This window comes from Rattus norvegicus, chromosome 14 (assembly GCF_036323735.1).
Source record: "Rattus norvegicus strain BN/NHsdMcwi chromosome 14, GRCr8, whole genome shotgun sequence".
In the NCBI taxonomy this organism is placed as follows: Eukaryota; Metazoa; Chordata; class Mammalia; order Rodentia; family Muridae; genus Rattus; species Rattus norvegicus.
Genome location: NC_086032.1, coordinates 32,267,676 through 32,280,394, shown reverse-complemented (window position 1 = coordinate 32,280,394; position 12,719 = coordinate 32,267,676). Strand labels below are relative to the sequence as shown.

Here is a 12,719-nt window from a genome sequence, read left to right as displayed (position 1 = left end):
TGTACCAGAAATGTGCAGTGCCTTCGGATGCCAGAAGAGGGTGCCAGATCTCCTGGAATTAAAGTTACACATTCACAATGTGGATGTTGAGACCCAGTCGGGGCCCTCTGATAGTTGAGCAACTGCTGATAACCACTGAGCCATCTTTCTGGCCCCATATTTTCAAAGGTTTTACAAAAATATGTAAAGAAAAAAAGCTGAGTAGTATGTAAATTTAATACAATCCTATCAAAATGCCAATAAGGTATATTTTTAGATATACACAGGATTCCAAAATTTAAATGGAAAGACACAAGTTAGCTAAATTCAATTTTGAAAAAAAGAGTAAGTGTCAGAAGTCACTCCAACTTGATTTCAAGTGTTGCTGCAGTAAATCAAGCCTGTGTGGGATTGGCAGAGAAAATACAGTAAGATAAATTAAGCCTGACACAAAAGCGGACAAGAGTACTGAAAAGGAACAAAAGCAGCCTAGGGGAGAAAGAAAAAACTTTCAACATTAGTACTAGAGAAAATCTGGCATAAGACCACAGGCAAATAAAAGAAACCCATCAAGAGACCCCTTACCTGATCTTCAACCTTTATACAAGAAACTCAAAATACATCTATGTTTAAAGGTATATTGGGGGTGGCATTAAGGTTGCATGGGGGTGGGGGGAAGCTGTGTACATACCAGGAAAATCACCCCTGGAGCTGGATGCAGAGAGGAATAAGCCACTCAAAGTAAGTGCTGGACACTAAACCCCAGACCTTTGGAAGAACAGGGAGTGTTCTCAGCCACTGAACTGTCTCTCCAGCCTCCAGATATATCATGTATTTAAATACAGACCACTGATCTCTAACAGGGAAAATCATAGGGACCCAAAACTTGGTGTAGTTCTTCAGCACGACTTCAAATATAAATACATGATCCACAAACAAAAACTGGTAAACTAGACTTCATCAAAACTGAAAGCTGTTGTTCCACAAAAGACTCTTAAGAGTCAAGAAACCAAACAAAATAACAACATAACAAAATAATAATAATAATAATAAATAACAACAAACCAAATAACCAATGTGATACAGAGCTAAACAGAGAATTCTCAACAGAGGAATCTCTAATGGCCGAGAAGCACTTGAAGGAGGCTTGAATCTCACTCAGAAGGGGAAATAAAATGGACACTGGGGGCAGATGGAGGAAAGCAAGTAAGTGGAAATAGAGGATGGGAGGGGAATGGGGGTAGGAATGTGGGAAAAGCAGAAGTGGGGTGAGGGAGATAGGGCTGGGAGAAGAGAAATCAGTGTGGGAGAGGGGGGCATCTCTGGAATATGACCTGGGACATGGGAGGCTCCCAGGAGTCTATGGGGATGACCCTAGCTGAGACTGCTAGCAGCTGGGAAATGGAAACCAAAGTGACCACCTCCTGCAGCCAGATGGAAATCCAGTGGAAGGAAGGGGACACCAACTCACCCATAAAACCTTCCACTCAAAATCCATCCTGCCTACAAAATATGCAGAGATAAAGATAGAGCAGAGATCAAGGGAATGGCCAACCAATGACTGGCCCAACTTGAGAGCCATCCCATGGGAGACAGCCAACTCCTGACACTATTAATTCCTCTCCTCTACGTGCGGACAGGAGCCTAACATGACTGTCTCCTGAGAGGCTTCATTCAGCAGCTGGTGGACAGATGCAGAGACCCACAGCCAAACACTAGGCAGAGCTCAGGAAATCTTGTGGAAGAGTTGAGGGTGGCGGGGATTGAGGGAGGAAGAGGGGTCAAGGACACACAAGAAGACATAGAATCAACTAACCTGGGCCTGAGGGGGCTCACAGAGACTATACCACCAAACAAACAGCATGCATAAGCTGGACCTAGACCCCAAATGTATAGCTTGGTCTTCATGTGGGTCCCCTGACAATTGGGGCAGGGGTTGTCTATAACTCTGTTGCCTGCTGCTGGATCCCCTTCCCCTAGGTGGGCTGCCTTGTCTGGCCTCCATGGGAGAGGATGCACCTAGTCTTGCTGCAATTAGATGTGCCAGGGTGGGTCAGTGCCCATGAGGGGCTGCCTCTTCTTTGTAGACAAAGGGGAGAGGGTACTGAGAGGAAGGGTTTGAGTGTGTGGAGGGGAGGCGGGAAAGGGGGCTGCAATCAGAATATAAAGCTAATTAAAAAAAGAATAGTATAAAATAAATGATGGCATTTATAGGGTAAGAAAGTATGAAGGAAAAGCTACAGACTAGGAAATGAAACAAAAGTGGTAGTGGGGGCAACATAAGTCATCTAGTAAGAGTAAGGCTTATTTCCTAAATACAGACACAGGTTTGAAAACGAATGTGAGTACTGAGATCATGCCGTCAAACATAATTCCTAATATAGACTGTGGTCAAGGAAATCTGCAAGCTGGTTTCAACTTTAAAAGAGGAAGCCTGAGCCACAGGTAACAAGAAGAAAAGGTACAGTAACACAATATGAAGTGGAAATATCTCACTGTGTCACGTGAAGCAAGACTCATGAGAGGACACGTGATTTTGGAGAGTATAGGTAGGACTCTACAGTGTCAGAGCGGTTGTACTGCGTGCCATGCAATGCTTCACTGGTCTCACGTCTCCACTGAGTGTTACTTCAGTGAGAGAGGCATGGCAGAGAGCTTCGCCTGGTATTCCGGTGGTTCTGGTTGCTGCCGCTGACTCATGCTGATTCAGCAGAGACCTGGCTGTTTCTGCTTGCTGGATGGAAACACCAGTGCTGAATCCTGCTGGTGAACTGGACTTCTGATATCTTGACACTACTGAACTGGACTGCTGGTACCTGACAACAGAGACTGGAACTGCCCCAGAGAACTCCTTCTAAGCAGGCCCACATCCCCTTGTCCTATTTACCACCTTTTCTCCCCTGCCTCTGGATGGTGGACTCGTGGGAAGGGGAGTCTCAAAGCATTTGAGAACCCATATTAGAGTAGGTTTTGAAAAATCTAAGCCTACAAGGTATAACAGTAAAAGAAAAGGAAGACAAAAAGGAGATAAAAGCAAAGAGTATTGTTAACAGCATAGCACTACATTATGAGGTAGTCTAAGAGATCTAGTAAACTAGTTTTATATTTTGACTGCGGGGTGCTTTATACAAATCTATACCATGATAGAGAGCCATGAGAAAATGTAAGCTGTTTGCAATAAACATGGGAAAGAGAAAGGGATAGAGTTTCTCGGACCAGTGTCAAACAAAGGACAAAGAAAATACCAAAGTTTTTCTTTTTTTTTTTTTTTTTTGGTCTTTTTTTCGGAGCTGGGGACCGAACCCAGGGCCTTGCGCTTCCTAGGCAAGCGCTCTACCACTGAGCTAAATCCTCAGCCCCAAAGTTTTTCTTTATGGGGTATTGAATATTTGAGTTTTTCCTCTATGAGATGCTTAAAAGTTAGACTACTGGAGCCAGACATGGTACACATTTATAATCCCAGCACCTGTGAGGCTAAGCCAGGAGCCTAACAACTTCAACACCAGACAAAACAACAAACGGATAAAAGCAAAGGTTAGCTGTATTCACTTTGTTTCAGACCTCAAAGAATTATACCAGTACTATAGTCTAAAAGTGTCCCCTCAACATTCTCCTGTGGAAGCTCAACCCCGCTGTGACAGACAGTATTACCGTGTGAGCCTCTGGGAGGTGAGTCAGGATGGGATTAGTACCCTTATACAAAGTGCTAAAGGAGCATGGCTCTCCTTTTCTTCATGTGAAAAGCAGCTTGGAGGACGCCATCTAGACACTGAATCAATCAACACACTTGGACATGCCGGTCATCTATAAATTATAAAGACGAAGGCATTTTATAACTGGAGAAAGAGGTTAAGATGTAGAACTGAGCTGGGGAGACTCTCAGAGTAATATGCTCACCACACAAGTATGAGGACCTGTGTTTGAATCCCCAGAAATCACATGAAGTTGGGTGCAATGGCATATCTGGACTATGATTCACAGTGCTCTTATGGTGAAATGGGAGATGGAGACAAGAAAATCTCTACAAGTTCAAGGGTCAGCTGGCCTAGAAGCAAACAAAAAAAAAAACCTGTTTAAACAAGATGTCTCAGCAAAGACCAACACCCACAGTTACTGTCTGACCTCCACATATGTGCCACAGCACACGTATACCTCCACATCACACAAGCATACACACACACACACACACACACACACACACATGTGCACACACACAAGAACTAAGAGAACCAGTTCCAGTGCCCTTGAAAGACATTGCATTGTCTCTGGTCATCAATGAGTAACTTATCAATGAACTTCCTTCTTTCCAAGTTTTTGTTCAGCTCAACATTTTTCAAAACATTGCTATATCTGTTTCTTTGAATTCCCCTCATATTTAAGTCTAACAAATCATTTTGTACCTAAGGCAATCTTGACAGAAGACTTGCAAGTCACTTAGGCAGTACAAAGCTCCTGATGACAGCTGTTAGGTAGAAGGCTATGAGAAGCAAACAGGGACAGACCTTGAGAGCAACTCCCTTCCCCACTGGGGACCATGGCAGTCTTTAGGCAATAGCCTGTGTGTGTGGTGGGGGATGCTATCCTCTGCCAAAGCAAAGGAAATGCTTCTGTAGGTTGAACAAAAGGCTTCGGTGGGTTTCAAATTTTTAGGTTATACCCTTTGCCCATCAGGGCCCTAACAGACCTGGAAGGACTCACATTGAGTCTCCTCTCCAATTTTGTTAGAATAACAGAGTCAGAACAAGCTTCCTAGAACAAGCTTTCTGAAGCCAACCAGACCCATGTCTTCTGTAAAACTGTTACAAAGCCCTCTGACTTCAATGAGTGTATCCTAAACTAACAATTGGCTAACTTAAGTCTGAAATTTTTTAAAAGTTGCAAAGTTATCAAAAGCAATCAATATAAATTTTAAATAAAAAATGTGTATATGTATATATGTCTTATGAACTTGGTTTTTTCCTTACAAAGCTTTTATAAGCATTAAAATTCTAATGAAACAAAAGGAAATGATCCACAACATTAGGAGAGTGGCCTTTAATGGGATGGGAAGGAGCTGGAGGGTAGGAATGGGGTTCAGTGGGGTTACTACGTTCAGCTTTTAGAGTTAACTGGCAAAGCCTAAAAGCTTTCATTCTTAAAAGATACAACAAAAATAAACCAAATGTAGGTGTTACTGACTTGGTCAAAAACAAAAGGCAGAAAATTGAGGTGGAGAAGGAAAAGAGATAAAATGAAGAAATGCAAAGCCGTCCCATTACCCCCTCTTACAAAACAGAGGACTTAAAATGCAGTGCTGGGCAATGTGAGTAATCCATTATTAAGGCCGAGGCACCATTCACAGAACTCAGGATACTGTTAAATAGCAGCTGACGCCAACAACAGCAGAGAATGATGGTGGACCAAATGAAGTCTCACTTTCATAGGAGGTAAAATAGACATAGTTCAAAATTATTATATCAAGAAAAAACAGTAGATTACAACAAAGAAGACACAGTGCCACATCGGTCTACTTCTAAGAATTACCTACACGTTCTCCTCAAATTTTCAGAGCCCTGAAGAGAGGACACTTTAAAATGAGTCTTAAAAATTCATTCTAGAAAGATCAGAACTACCCCATCAGAACCAGACAAATAAGAAAACCACAGGCCAATAAATTTATTAATATTAATGAAAAATTGATATGGACAATTACTTATATAAATTATAAACTTTTATAACTTATATAAATTATTATTGAATATATCCTATGGCCAGGAACTATTTTAGGAATTGAGTCTATAAGTCGATAAAACCAAGCCCCTTATGACTGGCACATACTTCACTTTACTTTTGTAACTAGAGAAAGCACTCCAGTAACTTCTTTTTTTTTCGGAGCTGGGGACCGAACCCAGGGCCGCTGAGCTAAATCCCCAACCCTCCAGTAACTTCTTTAGGGAAGAATCTCAAGGCTTTTAACAAAAGATAACGAGTAGAGAGGACCTAAGGGAAGACAGATGAGCTTCTTTAGAGCGCGAGGAGAAGATGGTAACAGTCAGAATGGAGTAAGCCCTTCTACCAGGTGTTCCAATTATGCCTCACTGACTCATCAAATACTAAACCCAAATCCTTCAAGTGACTGTGAATGCTGGTACCTACAGTATAGATTTAACTTGGGCTAAATGTCAAACAACTACTATTAGACTTTTAAACCATGCACCAATCTTTAGAGACACAGGCAAGCAACAAGTATCAAGTGTTTATTGAAAAGGAAGTGTGTGATGTGTCCTAAGCTCATTCAGCAAGTGCTACATTTCTGTACTTCAGGGAGCATTCTGTGCTTGACTTAAGAATAATCACAGAAGTTTGGACTAATTTTACTTCCAAGGCAGTACATTCTCAAATTCCAAGTTCTTGTAGTGTGAATTAACACAGAGAGTGAGAGACTTTGGAATACTCAGCCCTAAATGGGACAACTTCATCAAAGCCCTCCCTGGGTGCTTAATGATCTACGATGAAGAGAAGGTAAAAGACTTCAAACAGCACGGATGGTGGATGACTCCAAGGAAACAGTGTCTTCCAGGCACAACAGGACTGAGGCCATATGAAGTGATGGAGACCGGCAGGGTGCACAAAACTGCCGCAGGTACAAATCTGACGACCCCAGCACTGAGAGGATAGTGTGGTAACAGGGCCCTATCCTACCAAGAAGCTGTCTGCAGTGGAGGGAGAGTCAAGTTCTCTGATGCAGTCTCTCTGGGCATATCAACCATACTTCAGGGCAGACCCCACCAGGAGTACTTAGTTAACACAAGAGGAACTTGGTTTTTCTGAGTGGACCTTCTGTTTCATTTTTGTTTTGTTTTTTCTGGCTTTTTTTTTCTTTTTTTCTTTCTTTCTTTTCTTTCTTTTTTTTTTTTTTTTGGTGTGTGTGTCTTATTAGTCTTTTGCTTTTGCAAGTGTTGTTGAAAATTTGTTTTACTTTATGTTTAAAAGAGAAAGAACCAAAGTTGGGTGGGTAGAGATGGGGAGGATCTGCAAGGAACTTGGGGGGTGGGGAAGATCAAAATATAATGGATAAAAATGTTCAATAAAAAAGAAAAAAGGAGGGGCTGGGGATTTAGCTCAGTGGTAGAGCGCTTGCCTAGCAAGCACAAGGCCCTGGGTTCAGTCCCCAGCTCCGAGAAAAAGAAAAAAGAAAAAGAAAAAAGGAGCAAGGTAGAAAGTAAGTGAGGAAGACACTCAGTGCCAACCTTTGATTTTAGCATGCATGGGGACACAAGAGTACATGAACTTCAACACATACCCACACAGAAGCAGTAGAGCAAACACATTTGTCAAAAGATATGAGGGCTGACGGGATGGCTCAGTGATAGAGCACTCACCTCTTTTGTATGAAGCCTAGGTTCAGACACACGCGCGCGCGCGTGCACGCACACACGCACACACACACACACACACACACACACACACACACACAAGAAGAGAAAGAAAGAGAGAAGAAAAAAGTAAACTATACAGATGACTAACTGGTATAGAAAAATGCTCAACATCACTACTCATTAGGAAATATAAGTCAAAACCACAATTAAACATCTCTTCACTGTGTTAAAAATGAATAATATCAAAAGAGAAGTTAAGAAGTGCTGATAGGGAACAGAGAAAAGAGAATTCTCATACCCTGTTGGCAGTAACATAAATTAGTACAGCCATTATAGAAAACAGTATGGATAGTCCTCAAAACATTAACAATAATCCATTAATTTCTTAATATATATAAAAGAACCACAGACATGTTAAAGAAAAACCTATGTTTCTATGAATATATATATTCATTCCATATTAACCAATAAGTGGAAATAATTATGTCCACAAACAGATAGATTTTTAAAAGATATACATGTATCCTTAGACTCTATCTCAGCCATAACAAAGAAACCCTTTCATCTGTTCTAATACAGGTGTTACTGGATTTAGCTAGGCACAGAAAGACAAGTATTACATGATTTCGCACTTATATGGAATCTAAGAGTTGATCTCATAGTTCAGACTATAAGAGTGACTACCAGAGGCTTAGGGTAGGTTAACGAAACAGGGAAAGAAGGAAGAAGGGCTCATTTATCGGGTACCAATTTACTGTTTAGACAGGAAGAAGCCCTGGGGTGCTACAGTACTCATCACTACAGGTATCAATTAGGTACTACTAATTCCAAAAGCTGCAAAAAAGATCTCATGTTTCCACCATAAACAAAGTTTGAATATATACATATATAATATATAATACATATATATTAAATACTATGTGATTAGACATTATATGGTACCCCATTAATATGTGGAACTTTAAGGTTTGTGTATCAGTTAAAAATGAATGAATGAAAACGTATATGTACGTTGACTCTCGGCTGTAAGAGTATAGGCGCAGCTGACTCAGTCTTCAACTGGCTTTCTTCCTTCCTGTTCTAAAGGCAATCAACTTCAGGCAATGATCTCACTGAACATTTGAATGGGGCTAATGAGAGGAAAAAACTGAGTATCAAATCTTACTTTAAATTTATACACACATGACTAACAGCTACTACACTAACAGGGACAGCCACATGTTATTATTACTTTTGTAATACACTGAAGTTATATTATCTAGTATGATAGTCAACTTTTTTATATTTTCCCACAATTGTTCTGAAAATAAGCACAACGATCTCGTTTCAAAGCAGATTTGAGACTGTCTACCCAATCCTGACCATATGGATGCTCAGCTGCTGTACACAGCTTTGCTTCTGTCCATTTCATACACTGTAATCTGACAGACGTCCATGGAAGTCCTCACCCAGGTTTCTGAGACTTCCTTTGCCTCTTGAGTACTAATGCTTTATTACTGTTGGAGAAATACTATTTATTAACTATAAATTTAAACAAATAATAATCATGGTAACAGAACTGTGTAATTATGTGGGAAGTTTTAATATCACTCTTTTCTACATATATTATATAAAAACCAACTTGATTCAGACAGACTTAAATACAAAAATAAAACTCTTAAAACTTCTGTGACAAATATGAGATAAAGTAGTTCTTAGCTAAGACACTGAAAAACATGAAGCATAAAAGAAAAAAAAATCACCTGGCATGGGGGTGGCAGTTAAGGAGTGTACTTTTAATTTTAATCTCAACACTCAGAAAGCAGAGGGAAGCAGGTCTACATAAGTTTGAGACCAGCCTGATCTACTTAGCAAGTTCCAGACCAATGAGGGCTACATAGTCAGACCTTGTCTCAAACAAACAAACACACACCCTACAACAACAACAAAAAAAAAAAAAAGAAAGAAAAAGAAAGAAAGAAAAGTAAAACAAATTAATGGATCAAATATCATCCAAATATCATCATAGTTAAAACTTTCTTCTAAACCACTGATGAATATACAAAGGCAAGCAGGTAACAGGCTGGCAGAGAATTCTACAATTCTATTATCTAGTATCTGACAAAAACCTAACAGATTACATTTAAGCCAGAGTGCATCATTCAACCTCAACAATAAGCAAATCACCCATTTTGTCTTAAATGGACAAAACTTTGGGCACATATTCCACAAAAGAAAACACACGAATGATGCACAGTTGGAAATATATTTAATATAATTATAGAAATGCAAAGGAAAGCCAGAACAGGATACCTAATACACATGTACATAAATGGCTAAAATGCAACTGTACTGACATTATGGAGTGTAGACCACCAAAATCAGGAGCAAAGCAAACTGACAAAGATTGGTGCAAGGAATGTAAATCTACCCACCTACTTTAGAAACAACTCATCAGTAGCTTATAAAGTCAAATACACATTGCTATGGAACCTGGTAATAACAGTCTCAGTTATTTGCCCAAGTGAAATGAAAAGATATGTGCACAAATGTTTGACAGTTCTTCTGAATAGCACCGCACTAGAAGCGGGTGAACACTATCCAGCAATAAGAGAGAGCCAGTAACTGGAGAGTGCCATGAAAGGCAGGCAGCACCCCCCACCCCCAACCCCCCACCCTATACCCTCTTCTGCATCACAGAAAGAAAACCACGCATACAAAATAAACCAGTGGCTACCACAAAAGACTCTCTAAAGTGAAGAGACTTCTGTTTCTTGGTATTAGACATTTATTTGTATACATTTATCACAACTCAGTGAATTTTAAGACATAAATTACACTTCTAAAAACACAGGTGAGGAGGACAGAGCTCTGACCTGATCGATGGATTAACCCACTGATAGATTCCTAATCTGATGGCATTACTGGAAGTAAGGAACTTTCAGAGGTCACTGGGGAGGACTAGAATGTGTTCAGACCTCTCTGTCTTTGCTATCCTAGCTGAGCAGCCCTGTGCCACCAAGCTGCCTCACCACAGAACCTAAATAATGGAGCCAGCCAACCACTATCTAGATTGCTGAAATTAAGAAACAAATCAGTCCTCCCCTAAGTTGTTTCATTCAGGTATTCTGTTACAGCAATGAAAAAGCTAACATGCTCTCTGGCAGAAAATATTAGGTCTGACATTCATTCTAAAATAATAAGGCATAAATAAAACAACAAACCAACTTGACCTAACTGGTATTTACAGAACGCCATACAAACAACATTCTTTTCAAATAAATATAAGACATTTACCAAGATCATATTTGGACCTATAAAACAAACTTCAATTAATTTAAAACAATCATCACACTGGAACTAGATTAACAGACATATCTCTGGAAAACTCCCAAATATTTGGAAACTAACAAATTTCTCAATAATCCCAGATCACAGAGACATCAAGAGCCAGACACAGGTATGTTTTCTGAACTCCCAGATAGTCATAAGAGTGACAAACAGAATGCCCTTAGCCTAGGGATTAGAGGCTAATCTGAAAGAAGAAGAAAAAAAAAAAAAAAAACCCCACCAGAATCCTGTCCCTCTGGAAGTAAACATTTAAAGCGAATTTCTAGTATGCTTACAATGAAAACCAAAGACTTCGGCTTCTAGCTTGAGAGATTGGCAAAAGACAAACTACACCCAAAGACAGCAAGTAATAGCAGCAGTGAAGAAAGGAGGCTTTAAAAATAGAAAAAGAGAGAAATCAGTTAAACTAGAGGGTGGCTATGAGAACCCAGCAAATGAATGTCTAGCTAGGCTGCTAAAGAAAAGAGAATACTCATTAGTAGACCAGGAATGATAGAGCAGTGTTCTCAATCTGGGGATCTCCGTTCCTTTTGGGATCAAACAAGCCTTTCACAGGGGCTGCCTAAAACTGTCAGAAAACACAGATATTTACATTATAATTTGTAACGGTAGCAAAATTATAGCTATGAAGTAGCAATGGAAACAATTTTATGGTTGGGGATCACCACACCATGAGGAACTGTATTAAAGGGTTGCAGCATTAGGAAGGTTGAGAACCACTGCTCTAGAGGTTACATGGATATTAGACTATGTTTTCTACAGATAGTAAAAGAATAGTAATAATAAAAAACCACACACACACACACACACATACATTACAACCGACACTCTGTCAGTGACTTCACGAAAAAGCACCCCTTGAAAGGCCTGGCATAGTCATAGAGCCACATAACTGACAGAAACCAAGCCTAGCAGACTGACAGCCAAAGAAGCAGCTGAGTAGTGGGGCATGTGGGTCTAGCCTTGAAAAGCCCTACGTGTCCTCCTGAGCACCATAGAGAAAGTCAAATACCAATTGATTTATGCTCATGAAATGTAATGTGAAGCACATTTCAAAGCAAAACATAAATTTAGAAAAACAAACTTTAAAAATCTTAGACTTTACTTCATTATTGTTATTACTGACTATACAGACTAGCATATTTCTCCAACAAAAAAGTATGAAATCTATTGAATTTGGTTACCAACACAAATTCAGTATCATTCTACTTGAATTCTAATTCTTCTGAAGGCCATCAAAAATTTCAAGTTATCACTCGTTATCTTAAAAATTAAAAACGTTTGTGTTCAACAGTCAAAGCAGATAAATCAATTATATTGAAAACGTGGATAAGAATAAGCATATTTTATTTATTTATATATGTATATATTTACGTATTTATGTATTTATATGAGTACACTGATGCTGTCTTCAGACGCACCAGAAGAGGGCATCAGATCTCATTACAGATGGTTGTGAGCCACCATGTGGTTGCTGGGAATTGAACTCAGGACCTCTGGAAGAGCAGTCAGTGCTCTAACCGCTGAGCCGTCTCTCCAGCCTGAGAATAAGCATATTAAAGCAGTAGTGCTGAAGGAAAACACTGATATGGAAGTATGCCGATGAGTTACAGAAGAGAGCTGCCTCTACTCTAGTGGATGCTACAGGTCCACAGTCATGGGCCCAAAAGTGTGCACAGCCTCACATACCCCAGAAGACTAACCATGGCTTTTCTGGGTGACAGGATTTTAAATTCTTAATCTGTGCCTTTTTGTTGTTGCTTCTTCTTTCTCCAAGTTTCCATTTTGGTATGTGCTACATTTACAACTGAGAGTTGAAAATTAAGAAAGTCAGTCAACGTTTTAAGATTAAAGTGCACTTTAACAGGAAGGACAGGCTTTTAGGTGGACAAACGGCTTAGTCTATAGATGCAACTTATCTGTGCTTCTTAGTTCCCAAATACAAAATGTCTGAAGCCTGTAATCCCAGCACCAGAGAAATTGGCACAGGAAAATAAAGTGTTCAGAGACTACCCTGGACTACACAGCAGTTCTGTCTCAAAATAATCCAAA

At 39.9% G+C, this 12,719-nt stretch overlaps 1 protein-coding gene across 28 annotated transcripts in view; it reads right to left on the bottom strand.

Annotated features, from left to right (window-relative positions):
* Clock (clock circadian regulator) overlaps positions 1-12,719 on the bottom strand; it is an 84,126-nt gene that overhangs the window by 66,478 nt on the left and 4,929 nt on the right. For 5 of the 28 annotated variants that reach the window (XM_039092380.2, XM_039092373.2, XM_039092379.2 and 2 more), the window contains exon 3: positions 3,877-4,024. The exons of 21 other annotated variants lie outside the window; for them this stretch is intronic. The gene's annotated coding sequence lies outside the window, so the exon portion shown is untranslated. Of the gene's footprint in view, positions 1-3,630; positions 3,784-3,876; positions 4,025-12,719 lie in introns of all 28 variants that reach the window. 2 more of the 28 variants (XM_063273557.1, XM_063273564.1) reach the window with 1 other exon arrangement.